The 22,417-nt window shown below is 36.2% G+C and overlaps 1 long non-coding RNA gene across 1 annotated transcript; it reads left to right on the forward strand.

Annotated features, from left to right (window-relative positions):
- The first annotated feature begins 3,537 nt into the window (after positions 1-3,537).
- LOC142179425 (uncharacterized) lies at positions 3,538-18,740 on the forward strand. The gene is made up of 3 exons (XR_012707501.1): positions 3,538-4,200; positions 17,353-17,420; positions 18,419-18,740. It is a non-coding gene; the product is annotated as an uncharacterized LOC142179425 (long non-coding RNA).
- The last annotated feature ends 3,677 nt before the right edge of the window (positions 18,741-22,417 follow it).

Consider the following 22,417-nt stretch of genomic DNA (forward strand, 5'->3'; position numbering starts at 1 on the left):
CCTTTTCTCAAGTTGGACAACCTCCTTTACTTAATTTTAACTTATTCTTTGTTTTGGGTTAAACTCCATTAATGTTTTGGGTTAAACTCCATTAATGGCATCATTGAAGAAAAAAATAAAGAACTAAAATCTAGTAATGATGTGTGTATGAGAAGGATTTACCATCTGTTCTACCATTGACAAAGCAAAAAAGCTGCGAAATTTATTTTATTTGTTTGTTTATAAATGAATATCTACTTTACTAATTGTTTAATCGAGTTCTTCTACTTTTATATTCATATACTATATGTTTAGTAACTATTTAGAAACCGACAAATTCTCTGCAACTGACAAAGGGGGAAAACCGCTACCAGTTCTTCTTCTTTTTTCTTTCTCTTTTTGTATATAAATATATTTTATTAATTGTCTCATAAAGTTAATAGTAAAATATTGGTTTTGGTAGGAGATAAGTACATAATCTCTCCTCAACAATAGAAATGTCGAATACCATTGACAGTAAGAAATGCTGATTGTGTGAAAAAATGTTAAGCTTTTTTGGATTTTGGCCTATTATTTTTCGGCTATAGATTTGCAAAGTTATAACTGAGCTATTTAGTTGCGATGTGTGTGAATGAGTTGTACTTATGTATAATTCTCCATTAAAATTACCATTTTCATAATTGATTGGACAAGTATAATTACATAGTTAAATAAACTTTTTCAATTTAACATTTTAGATAAGTTTTAATGTGCGATAAACATATATGTAAAAATAAATATCAAATTTTAATTAATGAGGTAATAAAATAAATATATTTCCGTAAAAATATATATATTAATAAATAATATTATAAAAAGTTGATAACATTCTACTCATGTGAATATAAGAAAGTAGTTAGATATGAGCTTAAAAGTATTTAAAAGTAAATATATATACTAATGATTAGAAAACAGAACTAGTAAAATACAAAGTAAGAAATTTTTAATGTATGATAAATACATGTATGTAAAAATATATTAGATATTACTTAAAACAAGGTATTTAAACTATATTTTTTAAAATAAGAGTATTAAATAATTATAGTGTGGTAACTGATATCGTAAAGAATAACCATATTCAGCAATCTTTAAAATAACTCATATTTAATTTATAGTAATTAAAAAATATATATTTAATTTTTTGTCAACTCATATGAATATAATATGAAGTTTATATTTTGTTACAAAATATAAAAATTATAAAATTATATGAAAGCACACTATAAGCAACATGTTGGAAGGTTGAAAATTGAGAATACGAAAAACGGCGTAAAAGAAGTCGTACTAATATATTTGGGGGAAAAAGAGAATTAAAAAAGTTATATTAGTTTGTAATCATATAGTGTAATTGTCACGACTCGGAATCTCACCTTCGGGATCGTGATGGCGTCTAACATTTTATTTGCTAGGCAAGACAACGTTAGCTAGATTATTTAACCAATTTTAATAATTCAAAACAAAACATTAATGAAAATAAACTGAAATAGTCTGAAATGGAATAATAATACATATGACAATATCCAAACATCTCCCAGAATCCAGAGTCATGAATACACGAGCAACTAGAGTAGTACATATAGGTCTAAAGCAAATACAATTGTTTGAGACTAGATAAACAGTATAATAATAAAGAGGGGGACTCCGGGGTTGCGGACGATGTGAGCTATATCCTAAGTCTACGAATATAGTTGAATCCGAGCAAAATACCATTAGACGCCGCTGGGATCCACACTAGTATTTGCAAAAGTTCAGAAGTATAGCATGAGTACAACAGACCCAATGTACTCCGTAAGTGTAGAGCCTAACCTCGACGAGGTAGTGACAAGGCTATGACAAGCCACCTACGTAAAATTCCCTCTTTCTTTCTCTCTCTTTCTCTCTCTCTCTCCCTCTCTCTCTCTCTCTCTATATATAATGTATATATGTAATGACCCGGCCGGTCGTTTCATGAGTTATAGCCCAGTTTTCCCCATTTCTGCTTCCTTATGTGTTCCTCAGCTGTATTTCATCGTATCGTATTGGTTGGTTCGGGTCTGGAGTAGTTTCGGTGTGGAATGAGACACTTAGTTTCTTTGATAAGGCTTAAGTCGGAAAAAGTCAACCGGTTGTTGACTTATGTGTGAACAATCTTGGATGTGAATTCTGATGCTTCGGTTAGCTCCATTAGGTAATTTTGGACTTGGGAGCGCGTCCGGAATGTGATTTGGAGGTTCGTGGTAGAATAAGACTTGAATTGACGAAATTAGAAATTTGGCGATTCTCGGTCGACAATGGAAATTTTGATATCAGGGTCGAACTGGAATTCCGGAAGTTGGAATAGGTCCGTAGTTTTATTTGTGACGTGTGTGCAAAATTTCAGGTCATTCGGAGGTGAATTGGTGGGTTTCGGTATCGGTTGCGGAATTCGGAAGTTTAGAAGTTCTTAGGCTTGAACCGAGGTTGATTTGGTGTTTTGATGTTGTTTTGAGTGTTCCGAAGGTTCGACTAAGTTTGAATGTTGATATGTGACTTGTTGGTATATTTGGTAGAGGTCCCGAGGGCCTCGGGTTGATTTCGGGTGGTTGACGGATCAAGGATGGAATTTGGAGGAATGCTGAAGATTTGTTCTCAGTTGTCATAATCGCACCTGCGGAATGGGGACCGCAGGTGCGAGGTCCACAGAAGTCAAAGGGGACCACAGATGTGGGACTTGGAATCTGAAGCTGGACCGCATGTGCAGAAGGTGGAGCGCACCTGCGAGACCGCATGTGCGGGGAATGGATCGCAGAAGCGGTCTTGGGCGATTAAGTGAAAATTGCAGGTGCGGTTGTTTTGATCGCGAAAGCGGTTGTGCAGGTGCGAGAAAAGGGCTTTAGGTGCGGGAATGCTTGGGCAGAAAGTATAAATTGGACCCTTCGCGAAATTTGAGTTATTTCCACCATTTTTATTCGAACTTGGAGCTTTTATGAAGAGTTTTGAAGAGGGAATCAAGGGGGTTTACATTGAGGTAAGTTACTTGTGTGAGCACCTAATTTTTTTCCCATATAAAAATAACTCCTAAAATATACCAAAAATAATTTTTAAGAATTTTAGAAGTTTTTTTCTTCTTTATTTAGTTGCATTTCATGCATTTTTTAAAAAAAATCATAAAAAAATCATAAAAAATATTACGTTTTAATTTCATGCCATCTTAGGTTCAATTTGCATCTAGGAATTAATTACATTGAGCAAAAATCACAAAAAATAGTCATTTTTACATATTTAGATTTTAGTCTTTAAAATTAGCATTTTTCTTTAGTTTTAAGTTAACTAGTTGTTTTAATGTTAGAAATAGATAAAGAATTTTAATTTTTACAAAAATAGATTGATTTAGAATTTTAATTAATTAAAGAAAAGAAAGAAAAAAAAACAAAAGAAAAGGTTGTTTTTTTATATTGGGTCACTCCAAAGAGCAAATGCAATGGCCCAAATGTGATTCTTTTACCCTATTCCCACCTGGCCCAATAGCTCATTCCCCTCTCGTTAAAAGACTCTCACCTTCCAAACCTAAAAGAGGACTAAGACCTAACACATCTGAGGAAACAGACCCTCCCCTTCTCGAAGAAAGCTGAAAACGGTGCATCTCCCCCATTTTGGTTTCCTCCATTCCTTCTTCTTCTAAAAATGACAATAAACAGACCCCAATCCCAAAAGAGTTCCTAAGCTAAAGCAAGAACCTTCAGACCCTTCTCTTTCACATAGAGGGCAACGGCGTTTCATTCTCCAAAAGAGGAGACGAATCTGAATTCTGATCCCTCCCTTTTTCTTCACAACAGAGACAAACGACCATCACCCCACCTCTCAACTCGCTCACCTTTCTCGTTCTTACATACTCACTCCTAAAGACGGACTCACTAGCCTAAAAAACAAAACAAAAAATTCAAAAGCTATCAAAATTCGAGCTTGAGATCTGAGATTCTCAGCTTTACGATTCGAAGGAAAAACAAATTAAAAATAATAATTTTGAAGAGTGCATTCGTTGTTGCTGTCTCAAGGAGTTTTCTTCATTATTTTCTGAGTTTCATTTTCGTTTTCTGACTGCGAATCGAAGCCGAGTGTCGTTGTTCCTTCACTAGCCGGACATTGTTTCACTTGCGCAAAATTAGTTTGAATCAGATTCTGCTCTTTTTTGGATTATCCTTTGGTGTTTTCCTCTTCACCTAGGTCAGTTCTAAGTCCCTTTTTGTATCATTTTTGTTGAATGACCAAGACATGTTTAGATTCCTCTTGCATTTGATCTACTTGAATCTTGGTTTTGCACTGTTTGTTCGATTTCAATTTGGATGAATTGATGACATAGTCTAGGATGATACTTGTATGAACTACCTTGATTCCTACTTTCAGTTAAGTATGATTGTTAATCCTAGCTAGTCATGCTAACTCTATTTGCTTTCATCATGTTTCTATTCAACATATAATTGATCCTGCTTTTCTATTTTCTACTGAAACTGGTGGCGTCATAGCGGAAAACTATATATAGTTACAAGAGTAGTCTATAGGTTGCTTTTTCCTTCCCAAGCCTAATAAAGGCTCCTGTTGAATTTGAGCACTTATTCACTCTATTTTGAAACTTATGTAGCTGACGTTTGAAATGTAATTGAAGAATTGGTCATTATAGAATTCAATGATGTCCTTTGGTTAATGTAACTTCAACTTTTAACAAAGACAATTCGTGTTTAATTCCGCGATATAAAGCTTGTTAGATTATAATGTTAATCATGAACAAAGACTTCAATTTGAATGCTTTCAATGTTGACGGGCAAAGGTTCATGTTTGTTTGTTGTTTTAGTGTTATATCTGTATCTCCAAAGTTCATTCTTATTTGGAATGTGAAGGTTCTGTTTGATTGATTACGATTCTTGAAAGTTAAAGTGTCAGAAGTTTTTGTCTGTGAAGCCATTTTGGGGTGAATCATGTTATTAGGAGTGGAGATTTCTTTGTGAAAGGAATGTTAATTGCATCTTTTGCTCTCTGAACATTTTGGGCATTGATAGAAACTGTTTTCCTTGATCATCAGATTCCCAGGAAGTCTAGCTACTTAGAAAGCTACAATTGTTTGACATGTACTATTATTCAAAAGCGTCTTAAATCAAAAAAATAATCCTAAAACAGGCTGCAAGTAGTCTAGTAAGGTAATTGAACTTGCTAATAAATCCAATAGTTAGTCTTACACCTCTTCCACAAAGAACTTTCCATACTTCTCATGGCCTCGCAACAATCTCAAATTGGTTTAGGAAATAATTCAAATATCGTAGCTTGCTTTAGGCGCGATTAAATGTGACCCGATCGTAACAACTTTGAACATTAATAAAATAAGCATGACGCGAATCGCGGGTGCATTTCATGTAGCGTGGTTTGCGGTGTGCTCCAAAACGGCAAGTGTACGATAATCGTAACTTGTTCAAGAAATAATTCCATAAATCCTAAAAGCGGTTTAAATAAACAAAAGCAGTTATAAAGTTAAAATGCACAATAGGTTTAAAACATGTAATAAATAAGATAATTAGGCCAATTATTGATAGTTAAGTGACCGTGCTCGAACCACGGAATCCGGGAATGCCTAACACCTTCTCATGGGTTAACAGAATTCCTTACCTAGATTTTCTGGTTTCGCAGACTTTTAAATAAAGTCAAATTCTCCTCGATTTGGGATTTTTAAAATAAAGCGGTGATTGGGACACCAAATAAATTATTCCAAGTGGCGACTCTGAAAAATAAATAAATTAATCTCATTTTGATTTATGTCACTTTAATTGGAAAAACTCCCTTATATATCCCTCTCGGATGGTAAAAAGGAGGTGTGACAGCTCTGGCGACTCTGCTGGGGAAAAGAACCCAGAACTTCTGATTCAAGGTTTAAGAATTCGAGCTTAGAATAATTGTTATACTTGGCTTTATTTATTATCTGATTTTTACATGTTTGAGCTTAATGTGCTAAATGTCGTTTTTACCGCTTTGATATGGTTTGGACTGTATATAAACTGTTACGAAACCCTCTTCTCCCTGAGTCTTCCAAATCATCTAGGAAGTGTGCACTTCGTGTGACTTCTTTTCTGTTAGAGTCATATCCCAATTTTAGAACGAGGTTCGGACAAGTTGCAAAGCCGGTGAAGCTTCTGTATTCCCGGTACGCTGCCCCCCTCCCCCCGACTCGAGTTGTCCGCTCGGGTAAGCCAGGTCTCGAACAATACACCCAAATTTTAAACCTAGAATAACATTGTCTCATGCTGGATCCCTAGTAGGTACGTTTGTTTGCATCACATGCATCTGACTTTGGGGACTCAACACAGGTGTTGGGTCTGTCTAGGACAGGTGTACCCAAATTAAAAAGACCATCATGATTCATCTTACGTGCTACCTGCTCATCTATTTGCTTCGGCTTGCATGTTGACCGACTTCTAGAATAGGGAAAGAAAATTAAAAAAAAGAGAGAAGAAAATAAAAATAAAAAATAAAAACAAGAGTGAGAGGTAGGTATTTGAAAAATTCCGAAACTCTATCGAAATTCTGAAAAAAAAAGGGAAAAAGAAAAGACAAGGTCATTTCAAAATGAGCCCAAAATATTCAAGTGTCATATTTCCCTGTTTCGTCAAAACTGACCGAACTACGCAGGTCTAATTCTCACCGGATGTGAAATACGTAGGCAAACCTTATCGGTTCCGACCCCAATTTTTAAAAATCCAAAAAAAAAACAATTCCTTTAGTTCCTTCTTTAGAAATCTTTCCTTAAAAAATTCAAAAGAAAAGGAAGAAGTTTTTTTAAAACTCAAAAAAAGTAGTTTCCTTCTTTCTGAAGTCTTTCATACGGAAAAAGAAATAAAAAGAAAAAAATACAAAACAAATCCCAAAAAAAAAAACAGAAACAAAAATCCAAAAATATTTTTTTCTTCTTCAGAAGTCTTTCTTTTGTAAATGTCCATAAAAATTTGAGAAATAAAGTCCAAAAATATTTTCGCTTTTCTTTGAAAGTACTTTCGGAAATTAAAAAAAAAAAAAGAGAAACTCAGAAATCCGAAATATTTTCTTAAAAGTCCTTCTTTCGAAAATCCACAAGTCAAATCAAAATTCAAAAAAGAACAAAAATAGTTTTCTACCTTTTTAAGAAGTCTTTTCCCAAAAATTCAAAAAAAAAAAAAAAGTAGAATAAAAATAAATCTTTTCTTTGTTTAAAAGTCTTTCTTTCAAAAAAAAATTTAAAATTGAAGTTTAAAAATATTTCGTTTTTCTTTAGAACTTTTGTAAATTTAAAAAAAAAAAAAAAAACTCAGAAGTCCAAAATATTTTCTTAAAAGTCCCTCTTTCGAAAATTAAGAGGCAACATCCAAAATCCAAAAAAAAAATATTTTTCTTTCTTCTTTAGAAAAAGAGAAAAAAAATAAAAATTCAAACAAAAATATTTTCCTTTTACTTTTGAAATTCCATATGTTCAAATCAAAAGAAAAAGAAATTTCAGAAGTCTTTCTTTCAAAAAAAAAAAGTCAAAATCAAAAATCCAAAAAATATTTCTTTTCTTCTTTTAAAGCATTTCTTTCGAAAATTCAAAAAAAACAAAACAAAGAATTGAAAAAAAAAATTGTCTCAAAGCTTTCATGGTTTGAGTGTTATAAAAAAAACTAAAAAAAATATAGAAAAAATGAGTTAGTTTATTTACTCCATTTTCAATCTCCCTAAACTACGCAAGATCTGATTCATGCGGCATCATGATACGTAGGCAATCCCTGTCGGATTTGATCATAGCCATAAAATTAATTGAGTGAAAAATAAACTGAAAAAAGAGAAAAATTTGAGTGAAAAAGAAAAGAGTAAAAAGAAAAAAAGAAAAAAAAAGAGCGACATAAAAGAAAAGAGCTACAGAAACAAAACCAAAATCAAGAGTGATTAGAGAGAAGCAAAAATGAAAATAAGTGCAGATTGAAAAAAGAAGAAGGTTAGATTAAGGCAGGGATGAAATATGCAACTCGTTCAAACACATAGTAGAAACGTTTAACTGTTTAGGTGCATTGCATCCCAATATGCATTTCCTATCCGTTAAGTGTCTCAAAACTAACAAGGTTATTGGATGTGCAAATTAGCCAGGTTCTGTTTAGGTGGTTGGTTTTGTTGGTAATCTGGCTTCCCATCCTTACTTCACAACAAAGGAAAGGTTCATATGGCCTCTGAAAGCCATCTACAAATCATCGATCCTAAGGATAGCCCAACACTGGCTATTCCACAACCAGAATCAGCAGTTGCTGAAAAGAATAGGATGTTGCATCTCTGCATATTGGAAATGTGGGACGCCTGGTCTAATGGTAGAGAACCGCTAAGTGCAATCCCTGGGTTTCCTGAGTTTATCCTCGGGTCAGGTGAGGTTACCAACGCCCCTATGCCTAACCCGCTCATCTCATGCGGGCACCCTCCAATGCCGTCCAATGTTCCTGACATGCCTTCTGTGGTTCGCCCCCAGGTGCCAGTTTTCTGGGCACCTCCAATATTGTTCTCTACGGCACCAGTCTGCACCAGAGCACAACCAACTTTATCACGACCGTATATTGAGCCTCCAATGCTCACCTTTCAGGGTCCACAACTTCAATTAGAAATAACTTATGTGGCCCCGTACTCTTTCGCTCAACCTCCGCAATATGATCTCTCGGTGGAGCAAGAAAAGGTTGTTAAAAATCCCGAGCAAGAGGAAATGACTCAGAAGATAAAGAGCGTGGAACAAAGCCTGAAAAACATGCAAGGTCTGAGCGGCCAAAAGAGTGTCTCATACTCTGACCTCTATATGTTTCCACATGTCCACTTGCCAGCTGGCTTCAAGATGCCAAAATTTGAAAAGTACGGCGGGCATGGAGACTCGGTCGCTCACCTGAAGCGATACTGTAACCAATTGAGAGGCGTTGGTGGAAAAGAGGAGCTGCTAATGGCATATTTTGGGGAAAACCTCACCGGAATCGCTTCTGAGTGGTATACGGATCAAAAATTACCCATTGGCATGTGTGGGACGTTATGGCTCGAGATTTTGTCCGCCAGTTCCAATATAATATGAACATCGCTTCCAACAGGAAACTCTTTGACCAATTTGAAAAAAAAACTGCGGAAAGCTTCTGCGAATATGTTGTCAAATGGCGTGAGCAAGCTGCCAGGGTAAAGCCTCCAATGGACGAATCAGAAATGGTTGAGATTTTCTACAGGCCCAAGAGGCGGACTACTTCTAGAATATGATATCCGTTATGGGTAAGCCTTTCACTGAGGCTATCAAAATTGGGGAAATGGTTGAAAACGGTTTAAAAACAGGGCGAATCTTGAGTCATGCTGCTTTTAAGGCCACCTCAAAGGCTGCTCAAAATGGTTCAAAGGTTTTGATGAACAACAATGGGAGTGAAGAGGGAGCCATGATGGATTCAAGCTCGAGGGGCCCACAGGTCATTCAACCAATCATATGTGCCTCCTATGGTCCCAACACACTATTATCCCCTTCAAGATGATGCTTATATTGTTGCACCGCCTCCCTACGTGGTGATGAGCGCGCAACCTTACATGCGGCCACAACATTATACACAAAACCGAGCTCCACCTCCCAGAAATGCCCATTCTTACCAAGCTCTATATAATTCCCAATCAAATGATCCCCAGTGCAATCCTAGCCTAAGAGAGCCTTTCAAAAGAATCAGTTCACCCCTATTGGTGAATCGTATTCAAGCTTGTTCCAAAAGCTAATCAGACTAGATCTGTTGCAGCCAGTGGCCCCGAACTGACCGAACCCCGAGTCCCCCTCGCACTGAGCTGATGCTAGATGTGAATACCAATTTGGAGCAGTGGGACATAGTTCGGAGGATTGTTGGACCTTTAAAAAGGCAATTAAAGACTTGATTGAAGCTGAAAGAATCGTTTTTGGGATGAAGAAGCTTCTGATGTGATAAACAATATGTTGACTGCTCACAACACTGGGCCAATAGTCGGAATGATTTGTAAAGATGAGGAATTTGATCCGGCATTGAAGGCTATTGCAGCCATTGCCGAGACAAAAGAAAAGCCGAAAAACGGTCGCCAAGCCTGAAAGTTCACCATCAGACGGGAGTCTCTGTAGCCAGTTTTGCTATCCTTTCTGCATCCGGATTATCTCAGGGTGTGATCCGAACGTTTTACTTTATTGTCTTACTTTCCGATGTAAACCCTTCTATCTTTAAAATTCAAAAAAAAAAATCAATCAAAAACAAAAAAAAATCAAATGAAATTCTTCCAGGGATGTCTCTTTTCATAATCTCGTCATTTTTTCTTATTCTCTTCTCAGTTCTGTTAAATGTATATTTCAACAACATGACATGCTTGCGGACTTCATGCCCAGATCCTGAAACACTGTCAGACCTCGAAATAATGAATCAAGAATTAGTTCGCAATGAAGATAAGTTAAGGAAATAAAACAAAGAGTTGGAACAGTTGAAGGAAAATTGGTTCCTGATTGGAAAGGCTCATACATTGTAACAAGAGTACTGCCAAAAGAGTGCGTTGTACTTGGGACACATCGAAGGAAATGTCCCTGAAACAACTGTCAATGCAAATGCAGTCAAAATGTACTATGTTGGATCCTCTATAAAGCATTAATGTTCTCTGATTGGGATGAAGAAGGCTTTTATTCTCGCTACCCAAATACTATCAACCCTTTGCAAACCCTTTGAGCCGATTACTTTTCTTTGATTACCCTATTTGGAACCTGAAAGTGCTATTGAAAAAAAATTGAAAAAGAATGAAATGATATAAAAAAATGAAAAGAGGAAAAGAAAAGGAAAGATAAAAAAAAGGGAAGAAAAGACAAAGAAAATGAAAAAAAAAAACTGAAAAAAGAGAGAAAAAAGGAAAGGAAAAAGAAAGAGAAAACAAAACAAAACAGAAAAACAAAAGAAAAATCAAAAACAATTCCTGAACTACGTTCAACTTGATTCCGAAAGGATACATAGGCAGTCTCTCTCTGGGGTTCAGTTACACCAAAATAAAAATCCAAAATTCCCCAAAAGTTAAAACTGGGGCAGAAGTTACTATGGTTCGGCGATGGTTGCGCCTGAAAGGTTCCAAAGTTGTAATTCAATCCAAATTCTTTTTACCCCAAATCCTATTCAAGTCCTTCTGATCAATCGGTGAGAATGTTCAAGGATCGGAGAATGCAGGTACTTGGATCCGATGCAATCAAAATGAGAGAAATAAAATGAGAGAGTCTTATTGGTAAAAACCCACACGGGGCACCGTAAGGCGATGGTAAGCAGAGAAATTGAAAATGAGAGGCTCTTGTTAGTGAAAACTCGCAAAGAGCACTATAAGGCGATGGTGAGAAGAGAAATAAGAGAGGCCAGCTCGTGAAAACCCGCAAAGGGCACCCCTGATCGAAAAGAGGATCCTCACAGCCATCGGCATCAACAGAGTCCTGGCAAGGTTTCTCGATTTTGAGGAAAAGTTGTGATGAATTTCTGAGAGTCGGACGGTTTACACAGATCAGACATCCAGTCGAAAAGGCATGTCATATTCATTGAAGTCCACATGTACTTCAGATAAGTCCTTCTTTCCTTTCCCCGAAAGGGACACTTTTTGTTTTAAACTCATTCTCCATTCCATTGTCTGTTTTCTTTTGAATCCCTTTCGGTCTAATTCTATTCCGGAACTAAGACAAAGAAAGGATGGTAAGACTGATTTACAGGGTTCTCATTTGATACAAACTCATATGCAAAAAGGCACCCAGCCTCGTAAGGGGCATCAAGTCGACCTCGACCGGCCATGGCGGCTGATGTTTCGAAATCAAAACTCTTAGAAGGAGAAAATCAAATTGAAGTGCCTATAAAGGTACATGAAGTTGAAGAGGTTAAGTCCCAAGCGACTAGCCATTGCAGCAAAGTTTGAGGAGCCAAAAGTTCCCTAATGCTCCGAAGTTTTAAAAAAAAAAAAGAAGAAGAAGAAGAAGAAGAAGAAGAAGAAGAAGAAGAAGAAGAAAAACAACAAGTAAGAAGGGAAAGGCCTACTAAGGCAAAATAAAATCGAAAAGGTTGAGTCTCATCGACCAATAGTCATGGCAAAGTCTGTAAAAGCCAGAGTGTCTCAAGGGTCAGAAATGCAATAGGTATTCAGGAAAACAACCAGTTACAGATGAAAGGGGCCAAGATCAAGTGGTTTAAATAATCAAGGTCACAAAACCAACCACCGTTTCGAACTGATAATTGTTCTTTGTTTGAAAGAGAAACAAGTGCAATCCAAAGCAACCTTATAAGAAGCAGGTGCAACCAAAAGAAACTGCGCAAGGGCTAGAAACAACTCTGCAGCAATGATCAATCCAAAAGGGAAGTCTCCTCCAAATTTTTTCCTGCATTTTATTCATTTTCTTAAATAAAAAAATGCCAAAAATGAAATGAAAAGAAGAAGAAGAAGAAAGATTCAAAATCATGGTAGCATATGGTTTCCAGTCTCTAGCTACGTCTTTTCCAATATAGGGTCTCATTCCCTAGCCGATGCCAGCATAACCTGGTAATTTTTTCCAACATAGGGTCCTATTCCCTAGTCGATGCCAGCATAACCTGGTAATCTTTCCAAACATAGGGTCCCACTCCCTAGTTGATCCCGACATAGCCCGAGGACCTTTCCGGCATAATCCGATGAATTCCCTGGCATAACCCAAGGACCTTTCCGGCATAACCCGATGACTTCTCCGGCATAACCCAATGACTTCCCCGGCATAACCCGATGACTTCCCCAGCATAACCCAAGGACTTTTCCGGCACAACCCGATGACCTTCGCCGGCATAACCCGAGGACCTTTCCGGCATAACCCGATGACTTTCCTGGCATAACCCGCTGACTTTTCCGACATAAACCGAGGACCTTTCCAGCATAACCCGATGACTTTCCCGCCATAACCCGAGGACCTTTCCGCCATAACCCGATGACTTCCCCGGCATAACCCGATGACTTCTCCGGCATAACCCGAGGACCTTCCCCGGCATAATCCGATGACCTTCCCTGACATAACCCGATGACCTTTCCAGCATAACCCGATGGCCTTTCCCAGCATAACCCGATGACTTCTCCGGCATAACCCGAGGACCTTTCCGGCATAACCCGATGACTTCTCCGGCATAATCTGATGACTTCCTTGGCATAACCTGAGGACTTTTTTGGCATAACCCGATAATTTTTCCAGCATAACCTCGTAAGTTTTTCCAACATAGGGTCTCATTCCCTAGCTGATGCAAGCATAACCTGGTAATCTTTTCCAACATAGGGTCTCACTCCCTAGCTTTGCTAGTATAACCTGGTAATCTTTTCCGGCACAGGGTCACATTCCTTAGTTGATGCCAACATAACCTAGTAATCTTTCCAACTTAGGGCCTCCGATCCCCATTTGATTTTATTTTAGATATAAGGCTCCATTCCCTAATATCTTTTTTTCCAAGGATACACAATCCTGATTTTACTGCTTTCAATAAAGATTTAGATTTTTGTTACAATAACTCACGAAAGTTTCCTAGTCAAAACTGGGGCAGAAAAATTTCGTTTGTTTGTTTGTTTTGGTGCATGAGCAAGTTTTTGCCTTGAGGCACAAGTTTCGAGACGACCAAAAGAAGTCTCGATCCAGAATAAAATAAAGTGAAACAAAGTGCAAAGGCGAAAAACATATGGACTGCTCCAGAGGCGGATCTAGAGCAAAGGTTACGGGTTCCCGTGAACCCAGTAACTTTTGCATAGACCCTATATTTGTACTAAAAAATTCATTAAAAATATAAAAGTATTTAGCTTGGAACTCAGTTCGTTGGTCCAGTTATCATGTTGATTAACTTGAGATTGTTATAGGAACCCATAAGCTTAAAATTATGGATCCGCATCTGGACTGCTCAAGGCATGATTGAAGCTGCAAGCCTTGCAAGTCCCGTCTTGTTTCAAAAATTAAAGAAGAATGAACTAGCACCTGCAACTAATGAGCATCAAGATTCAGATTAGAGTCCGCATCCAGTCAAGACTCAAGATCGAGCTCCAGAAAATTTATATATAGGAATCTTGTAACTCGTAGCTGATAGGCTTAGTTAGTTTAGTTTTTATTTTCATTTTGGTGTAATAAGGAGCTCAGCAAGCAGAAACAGCAGCAACAACTGTGAAATCACAGTTTCTCAGTAGTCCTAGCTACCAAAACTTTCAGTACTACACCGACCTGATTCCTTTATAGCCAACAATATGTAGGCAACCTCCGAAGCAAGGTTCGATCAAACTTTTTCAAAATGCTTCCAAATGGAGTTTTAAACGGGCAAAAATTGCTCGCAGTTGTTCACTTTATCTTTGCCCGAAAATTCTTCATGTTTCTGAGCAAAGAGGAGCAGCTGTGAGCACCTAATTTTTGCCCCACATGAAAATAACTCCTAAAATATACCAAAAATAATTTTTAAGGAATTTAAGAAGTTTTTTTTTCTTTATTTAGTTGCATTTCATGTATTTTTTTTAAAAATCATAAAAAATTATTACGTTTTAATTTCATGCCATCTTAGGTTCAATTTGCATCTAGGAATTAATTATATTGAGCAAAAATCACAAAAAAATAGTCATTTTTACATATTTAGATTTTAGTCTTTAAAATTAGCATTTTTCTTTAGTTTTAAGTTAACTAGTTGTTTTAATATTAGAAATAGATAAAGAATTTTAATTTCTATAAAAATAGATTGATTTAGGATTTTAATTAATTAAAGAAAAGAAAGAAAATAAAAGAAAATGCTGTTTTTTATTGGGTCACCCCAAAGATCAAATGCAATGGCCCAAATGTGATTCTTTTACCCAATTCTCACGCCTGACCCAATAGCTCATTCCCCTCTCATTAAAAGACTCTCACCTTCCAAACCTAAAAGAGGACTAAGCACTAACACATCTATCCCAAAAGAGTTCCTAAGCTAAAGCAAGAACCATCAGACCCTTCTCTTTCACGTAGAGGGCAACGGCGTTTCATTCTCCAAAAGAGGAGACGAATATGAATTCTGATACCTCCCTTTTTCTTCACAACAGAGATGAACGACCATCACCCCACCTCTCAACTCACTCACCTCTCTCGTTCTTACACACTCACTCCTAAAGACGGGCTCACTAGCCTCAAAAACAAAACAAAAAATTCAAAAGTTGTCAAAATTTGAGCTTGAGATCTGAGATTCTCAGCTTTACGATTCGAAGGAAAAACAAACAAAAAAATGGTTTTGAAGAGTGTATTTGTTACTGCTGTCTCAAGGAGTTTTCTTCATTATTTTCTGAGTTTCAATTTGGTTTTCTGACTGAGATTCGAAGCCGAGTGTTGTTATTCCTTCACTAGCCGGACGTTGTTTCACTTGCGCAAAATTAGTTTGAATCAGATTCTGCTCTTTTTAGATTCCTCTTGCATTTGATCTACTTGAATCTTGGTTTTGCACTGTTTGTTCGATTTCAATTTGGATGAATTGATGACATAGTCTAGGATGATACTTGTATGAACTACCTTGATGCCTACTTTCAGTTAAGTATGATTGTTAATCCTAGATAATCATGCTAACTCTATTTGCTTTCATCCTGTTTCTATTCAACATATAACTGATCCTGCTTTTCTATTTTCTACTGAACCTGGTGGCGTCATAGAGGAAAACTATATGTAGTTACAAGAGTAGTCTATAGGTTGATTTTTTCTTCCCAAGCCTAAAAAAGGCTCCTGTTGAATTTGAGCACTTATTCACTCTATTTTGAAACTTATGTAGCTGACATTCGAAATGTAATTGAAGAACTGGTCATTATAGAATTCAATGTTGTCCTTTGGTTAATGTAACTTTAACTTTGAACAAAGACAATTCGTGTTTAATTCCGCGATATAAAGCTTGTTAGATTATAATGTTAATCATGAACAAAGACTTCAATTTGAATGCTTTCAATGTTGACGGGCAAAGGTTCATGTTTGTTTGTTGTCTTGGTGTTATATCTGTATCTCCAAAGTTCATTCTTATTTGGAATGTGAAGGTTCTATTTGATTGATTACGATTCTTGAAAGTTAAAGTGTTCGAAGTTTTTGTCTGTGAAGCCATTTGGGGTGAATCATGTTATTAGGAGTGGAGATTTCTTTGTGAAAGGAATGTTAATTGCAGCTTTTGCTCTCTGAACGTTTTGGGCATGGATAGAAACTATTTTCCTTGATCATCAGATTCCCAGGAAGTCTAGCTACTTAGAAAGCTGCAATTGTTTGACATGTACTATTATTCAAAAGCGTCTTAAATCCAAAAATAATCCTAAAACAGGCTGCAAGTAGCCTAATAAGGCTGCAAGTAATGTTCAAAAAGAACTTTTCATACTTCTCATGACCTCGCAATAATCTCAAATTGGTTTAGGAAATAATTCAAATATCGTAGCTTGCTTTAGGCGCGATTAATAATAAATCATCGTAACTTTGGGTAGGGTTCCCGTGGCATAATCACGATACATAATTCCCAAATTCAGGTGTACATTTTTCATGTGACCCGATCGTAACAACTTCGAACATTAATAAAATAAGCATGTCACGAATTGCGGGTGCATTTTATGTAGCGTGTTTGCGGTGTGCTCCAAAACGGCAAGTGTACGATAATCGTAACTTGTTCAAGAAATAATTCCATAAATCCTAAAAGCGATTTTAAATAAATAAAAGCAATTATAATGTTAAAATGTACAATAAGTTTAAAACATGTAATAAATCAGATAATTAGGCTAATTATTAATAGTTAAGCGACCGTGCTCGAACCATGGAACCCGGGAATGCCTAACACCTTCTCTCGGGTTAACAGAATTCATTACCTAGATTTTCTGGTTTCGCAGACTTTTAAATAAAGTCAAAATTCTCCTCGATTTGGGATTTTAAAATAAACCGGTGACTTGGGACACATTCCAAGTGGCGATTTTGAAAAATAAATAAAATAATCCCATTTCGATTTATGTCACTTTAATTGGAAAAACTCCCTTATATATCTTTTTCAAGGGGATACTCATTGAGGTACGTTACTTGAGCTTAATACTTGTGATTATGGTAAATTTCAGTTGTTTAAGCATGAAAATAGTAGAAATTAGGGATGAAATTGAGGGGATTAGGGCTTGAAATTGGAGAGTTTGATTTGGGGATTTGAGGGACCATTTGATGTCGGATTTTGATGAAATTGGTATGTATAGACTCGTGAGTGAAAGGGGTTTCTAGTTTTGTAATTTTTGTCGAATTCTGAGACGTGAGCCCAGGGGCCGGGTTTGGGTGAATTTCGGGATTTTAGTATGAATTGATAGTTTCTCGTAAGGAATTGGTTCCTTGGCCTATATTGATTACATTGTATTACTTTTGGTTAGATTCGAGATATTTGGAGGACGATTCCAGAGGAAAGGGCATCGCGGAGTAGGAACTTGACCGGTTTGAGGTAAGTAATGATTGTAAATCTAGTCATGAGGGTATGAAACCCCGAATTTTACATTGTTTTACTGTTTTGAGGTGACGAGAGTATGGGCGTGCACCGTTGGGGATTGTGACTTGGTCCGTCCTGTAGCAACTATTAAGTTGTGTATTTGGCTGAAACTATCTGATACTTATGTGTTGTAGAAAGAATTTTTGTAAATTGGGTTGAATGCCATATTTAGGCTTCGTGCCAAAGCTGTTTGGACCCTTAGGGGACTTTTCTTATTATCCTCTCACTATTTTTGATTGAAAATCTATACTTAGTCATGCTATGTTTACTGATTTCATAACTCAGTCTTTATTACACCGTTTTGATGCATATAAAATGTTATTTTAGGCTGAGCACCCTGGTTTTTACTGATAGCCCGAGTGGCTTGAGAGGATTATGACTGAGTGAGGCCGAGGGCCTATAATTGTGAGGATATACTATAGCACGTGAGTTGTCCGTGCAACACATGAGTTATCCGTGCGGATCCAGATATTGATACTATAGCACGTGAATTATCCGTACAACACGTGAGTTATCTGCGGATTATAGCATTTGGGCTGAAGGAGCCCCTCCGGAGTCTGCACACCCCAAGTGAGCGCGGGTACCCTGAGTGAGTGATATGAGATATGAGATATGAGATATGCCCGATGGGCCGTATATGAGTGACTGTGAGGTTTGCCCGAGGGGCTGATTCTGAGTGATTTTGTGCCCGAGAGGCTGTCTTTGATTTTCATCACTTTTACCCTCATTTGTATTGAGTCTCTGTTGAAACTGTTGAAAAATATCTTCAAATAATTTTACCGAAAACTAGATTTTAAACGATATGATTTGACTCATATACTGATTTGAAAGCATGTTGTAATTACTGAGATTTCATGATGTGGACTTATGTGTTTCCTACACCTCAGTCTTTATTTACTTTTATTAATTACTAAGTTGGTGTACTCACGTTACTTCCTGCACCCTGTGTGCAGATCCAGGGATTGTTAGACGTTCTTGGGAGCGTTGATTTTCATCCGTCGCAGATATTTTGGAGTTGGCAAGGTAGCTGCATGGTGATCGCAGCCTTGCTCTTCTCCCTCCTATATTCCTATAGATATTATTAGATGATTTCCATACTGTATTAGTCTTAGAATTTTGGACAGTTTTTAGTAGATGCTCATGACTTGTGACACCCCGATGTCGGGCTTTTCATTCCGTACTTGTTGATACCCAATTTTTCCCTAGGTATTTTTTTATATACTCAAATACTTTCAAAATGGCATGTGTATGCATATATGAGCATGCCCAAGAGTTTTCGTATTTTCCCCTAATTTTTAAGATTTTAAAATTAGTTTATTGTCTATTTCAGTAGTACAAAATCCAGTAATTGCTCTCCAAATTATCATTTTTTGTGAATAATTTACTTCCATTCTCATATTTACACCAAAATATAATTAAGTTAATTTTTGCATATTTTTACAAATTTATTGGGTATTTTAAGGCTAAATTGCATATAATTGCAATTATAACCTATTTTACGATTAACAACATTTTATAATTATAAAATCATTTTCAGTATTTTTATATTAATATTTATATATTATTAATTAGTTCAGTGCTTTTAATTTGTTTTTAAAATTATTTTAACTATTTTATATAACATAAAAGGGGGAAATTGGCTATTTAACACATAGCCCATTATTATTTCACTTTTAGCCCCAATTTAACCCCACCCCATCAGATTTAATTTAACCCAAGACCCAACCAAATTCACCCCAGCCCAACTCTAAACTAACCCAGCCCAACTCCGAACTAATCTGAGCCAGGTTCACAGCCAGGTTTCCCTCACTTCTCCCTCTGGTTTCTTATGAAACCTTAATCTCGACCCAAACCTCTTAAATCTCTATATTTTTTAACGGTTTTTAACTCATACCTTTATGTTTTGCACTATTCTCTACTCGATCTTTACGATTATTCAAGTTTTATACGTTTTTATTCCCTTTGGAAACTAGGGTTTCTTAACCCCTTTTCGAAAATACTTTATCTTCCGATTTTGAGTACTAAGTCATGATTCTCAGCACTATTTCTAAACATTTTGCTTAAGTCTAATGAAACCCTAGCTTTAGGGTTTATATTTGTATTATTGTCGTGTTTGTGTGTTCTTCTAGATTCTTCTCTGAGTTCCGTGCTCTTTGCTTTAATTTTGCCGCTAGTGTTTCATTCTCCTACCCTTCTGTGTTCTTTGCTTAAGATTTCTCTGATTGTTGACGTGGTGATTTTATACTGATTCTTACAAGCTCCCTTTAAGACTGTGATACTTGCCTTAAAAATTGTGATTTTGCGTATTTTCCTTATAGTTTGGTACTGATTTCGAATTGCTTCCTTAATTTATGGGATACCTTCCTCAATTAATACTGATCTCCTAGGTTTTCAATCTCGTTCATTATTTTTGAGACTATTTTCTAGAATTAAGGTAGTATTCTGCCCTATATGTGTGCACAAATATGTTGATTGATTTGTCTGACATATTTCCCTAATTAAGTATCATGTACCTAGTCTTTATTGTATACCTTATGCTATTCTATTTCCTTATGTGATCATACTATGCTTTATGATTTCTTTCCTTTTAAACAACTGCTTATTACCGTTTGACTTTGATTCTTTAATTAAAGGGGAGTCCTTATACTGATTTGATTATGATTGATACCCAGTTCCTTAAATATGGATTTCTACCTTGTTTGTTTACTCGTCTTCAGTACTATAAATACCCCCTATTCTCTTTTGCACGAGACTCACTAACACATTGCATATCACAAACTCACACAGCAATACACATTGCTCTCTCTCTCTCTTGTGCTACTTCTCTCTCTTGCTCTGTTGTTGTTCCCTACTCCTCACTATTATTAGCCTGCTGGAAAGCCAAGGCTAACATTGTGCTCATATTTGGCTCTTGCATTCTGCTGTACTCTCTTATTACTGGTATGTCACTACTAGAAATCCGGTAAAAAACGACCACAAAAATCGACCAAAGTTGGTCGCTTATAGGCCTAAAAGCGACCAAAAAGCGACCAAACATGCCTGGTCGCAATTAGCGACCAACTTTGGTCTCTAAGGTAAAAGGACCAAATATTCCAGGTAAAGACTATAGCGACCAACTTTGGTCACTTTATTATTTTAATAATATAATTTTGGTCTCTAAATGTAAAATACGTCATTTATTTATTTATTATTAATCATAAAAAAGTGACCAACTTTGGTCTCTAATCCAAATATTATATATTAAAATCTGGAAAATAGAGACCAAGATTGGTTGCTTTTTTATTAATTTTTTTATTTTTTTAAAAAATAAGCGACCATAGTTGGTCGCTAACTTCAAGAAATATTTTTTTTAATTATAAGCGACCAACTTTGGTCGCTATATTTCCAGAAATTATTTTTTTAAAATAGAATAGCGACCAAAGTTGGTCGCTTTTGAGAAATCTGGGTTAAATAGCGACCAAGGTTGGTCGCTATTGCCCAGAAAATTGTTTTTTTAAGGGACAAGCGACCAATTAGCGACCAAAGTTGGTCGCTTTTCTTGGTATATTTTTGCCAGAAAATGCCTGTTTTGGCAGCTACACCACCTGCCAGCTTACCAAAAATCCTAAACATGCATTTTATGCCAACAACAACAACAACAACAACACAACAACAACAATAACATTAAAACCAACAAACTATAAAGTTCAATAAAACTAACACATTAAGCTAACAAAACTAAGTTAACGCTTATTACAAGCCCATTCGAAAACTGGTTCTATTGTCTAGTTCAAAGTATATAAAGTACTCAAGGAGTGTTTTTTCAGCATCCTCATCCGAAAGTTGGATTGCCTCGCCCGACTCATTAGGTGACTGACTGCGTATGAATTCCCCCACATCAGCTGTGAAGCGAACCTATAAGAAAAATTATATTGAATTAGTATTTCAAAATTTATATAAAAGTAAATCAAAATACTTAATGAAAAGTAAAAAACTTACATGTATAGTCGAGGCTCGACCCTCGACCCACCTTTCTAGATCAGTCTCTTTCTTCTTCTTTACAATACGAGTCTCATTGAATAACTCATCTTACTTCATTGGCATCATAAAGTTGTCTGGTGGCTTTGGTGATTATCCTCGTGGTACTATTACTCGGGATGAACTTAGATACAGAGAGTAACTTGGATACAGTACCCGACAGGGTGTGTCTTTGATCAATTGTTGTTCTCATTAGTGACAATGATGATGAAAAGGCAATGGCATGTGTTTCAAACAGTGATGATGTAGGTAAGAATTTAACATTTCCTAAGCATATAAAAGAAGAGGTTATAGAGGAATTCTCTACTTCCTTAGACACAGTACCTGGCATAGTGTGCCTTTAATTGTTGTTCTCATTAGCGACAATGATGATGAGAAGACAATGACATGTGTTTCAAACAGTGATGGTGTAGGTAGGAATTTAACATTTCCTAAATTGATAAAAAAAGAGGTTATAGAGGAATTCTCTACTTCCTCTTGGAAAATGGAGTAGAGAATTCCTCTATAACCTTTTCTTTTATCAATTTAGGAAATATTAAATTCCTACCTACACCATCACTGTTTGAAACACATGTCATTGCCTTCTCATCATCATTGCCGCTAATGAGAACAACAATTAAAGGCACACTATGCCAGGTACTGTGTCTAAGTTATTCTTGGTGGAAGTTGCATTGCATGTCTAATAAAGTCATCAACCCCTTCTACAAAATCCTCCCGCAATCCTAAATTTCAATTCATATCCACAAATGTTCAATTCATATCCTAAAGGCTCAATTCATATCCTAAAAGTTCAATTCATACACAAAAATTTCAATTCATATCTTAAAAGTTCAATTCATACACAAAAATTTCAATTCATATCCTAAAGGTTCAACTCATATCCACAAAAGTTCAAGTCATATCCTAAAATTTCAATTTATAAACTAAAAGTCCAA

Source organism: Nicotiana tabacum, chromosome 3 (assembly GCF_000715075.1).
Source record: "Nicotiana tabacum cultivar K326 chromosome 3, ASM71507v2, whole genome shotgun sequence".
Lineage (NCBI taxonomy): Eukaryota > Viridiplantae > Streptophyta > Magnoliopsida > Solanales > Solanaceae > Nicotiana > Nicotiana tabacum.